Genomic DNA, 2445 nt, shown 5'->3' with positions numbered 1-2445 from the left:
GTAGTGGACAGTTGGAAACAAGTGTCCATGCCTCCTTAGCACAGGGCATGCTTGTCTTATACATCCTTGGTATCAGATAAGAAATGAAAATGCCACATGGAATACATAAGCACACAAATAAACATTAGATACCTCATTCCCCATGTTTGTTATCAGATAAATATAACACTTAGCCTCTCTTCTCATTTAATAATTAAGTTTAATTTTCCTATAAGGAATACTTATAAATAGTTCAAAGAACAGATAGTACTAAACAGTTTGTAGCAATATGTGATTCCTTTGAATTTCACAACTATAACCGAACAGTCTCAAGGAAGCAACTCCTTTCTACTACTGTATTTAATGTTCAATTTCTATCTCTATATTTGAAAATTATCACAAACATTATCCATTCAACAAGTGATGAGTTTATTCCAGATACCTTCTAAACACATGGACTAAATTATCAATCACCAAAGCAAAGACACCAGCTTACATAGAGTTCGCAGTCTGATAAAGTAAAAGGACACAATTAACACTATATTCTACAATGGAGAATTGTTATGAAAAAAAAAAGAATTATAAGAAGACCATGGTGGCTAACCGGAGGAATGGATGAGGTACTAGTGTTAGTAAATACCTTCTGTAAGAGCACATGTACACCACACTGAAGAATGGACTCTGTGCCTGCCTGCACCCTTTTTTTCATTATTTATTTTTTAAATATATATTTTTTAATTTTTAAATTTAAATTAGAAACAAGGTTGCTTCACAATCAATCCCAGTTCCCTCTCCCTTTCCCTCCCCTCCTCCCATGCCCTCCCACCAACACCCCCAAGCCCCCTCCCCCAACCCCCACTCCTTTCCCCAGGGAGAGTGAGGCCCTCCATGGGGGGTATCCATAGTCTGTCATTTCATCCAGGGCAGGGCCTAGGCTGTCCCCTAAGAGTCCAGGCTGAGAGAGCATCTCTCATTGTGGGATGGGCACCCAAAGTCCATTTGTATGCCAGGGATAAATACTGATCTACTACCCAAGGCCTCATAGGTTGCCTAGGCCTCCTCGCTGACACCCACATTCAGGGGGCCTTGATCAGTCCCATGCTGGCTGTCCAGCCATCAGCCTGGGTTCAAGAGTCAACCCTTGTCAGGTCAGCTGTTTCTGTGGGTTAAACAAGCCCAGTCTTGACCCCTATGCTCATCAGTTCTCCCTCTCTGTCTCTGGGTTCCTTGAGTTCAGCTCAGTGCTTAGCTGTGGGTGTCTGCCTTTGCTTCCATCAGTCATTGGTTGAAGGTTCTATTTCCCAGACTCTCTGGCAGTGGGATTGTAGGCTGGCACTCCCCTGATTGACCTCTCATTTTCTTATGTGTGTACCTGAAATCCTGGTGCTCTGCTCTGTTTTATAGGCTAGAGAAGGAAAATTGGAGTTCAAATTTACCAAAACAACTTCTTTCAGGATTTCTGGAAGGTACCCTCTTCAGGGCTGTATGAAAACAAGCAAAAACAAAGCAAGCTGGGTGAGGAAATCTCTGAGTTTACAAGTCTCAAATGGGTGACTGGATTGGGAAGAGGCCCAGATATGCCCCCACCATGGCAATGATAATATCAGTAATGAAATTAACAACCATGAAATCATGTATTGATAGCACTTACGATTATAGATCCAATGTGATTATTCCCACGATACTGCTCATAACTGACAGAAGCTGGCACAGAAAGCAGGGCCATTTAATCCTCTTTTGCACTGGCAAGGTGACAGACAACTCTCTCACCCGGGACCCAATGCTTCATGCCATGTAACACAGCAGCTCCTGTTATACCTCTCCTGCTCAAGTTTCTTCCTGTCCCTTGGATCCCTGGGTGCTGCAGCAGACAGCAATGCGTATCAGAGCACTGTGTGTATCTGCTCCGATGGTGCACCCTCCCCCACTCCAGGGCTTTGACAACCTTACATGCTGCCTGGTGGATAGGGCCCTAGAAGTGCTGAGTCAGTAGGTCGGGGGGGGGGGGCATGTTCAACACCCCTGGTAAAGTCGAACAGAGGAACACCAAGAAGCAATCCCCAGACGACTCCTTCTGAAACTCGGCTACAGATTGGGATCATCTGGGGAACTGAAAAAAATTAATGATTCCTGGATTCCACCCTAGGGACACTAATTTGTACAGAATATAACTTGAGCAGTAGGTACTTTTAAAAGGTCCCCAGATGATCATTATGTGTAGCTTAGTTGGAGGGCTGCTAACGATATTGTGGGTGGGGACGCACATGTTAAGAAGAAAGAGGATTTCAGAGGCTCAGAGTGTATAGAAAGCTGAAGAGCCCCGTGAAGGTTCTCAGTTGAAGCCCAGATGAAGCCCTGTCTCACCCAAATGAAATGGTATTGGGGAGCCATGAGCAGAGATACTTAGTGCTATGTCTGTACCAAAAAGGACCACATGTGGGCTTCACCTAGCGTGTAAAAAGACGT

The sequence above is a fragment of the Mesocricetus auratus genome, unplaced genomic scaffold, assembly GCF_017639785.1.
Source record: "Mesocricetus auratus isolate SY011 unplaced genomic scaffold, BCM_Maur_2.0 Super-Scaffold_100006, whole genome shotgun sequence".
NCBI classification, from domain to species: domain Eukaryota; kingdom Metazoa; phylum Chordata; class Mammalia; order Rodentia; family Cricetidae; genus Mesocricetus; species Mesocricetus auratus.
Note: the sequence above shows the minus strand (reverse complement) of the source record.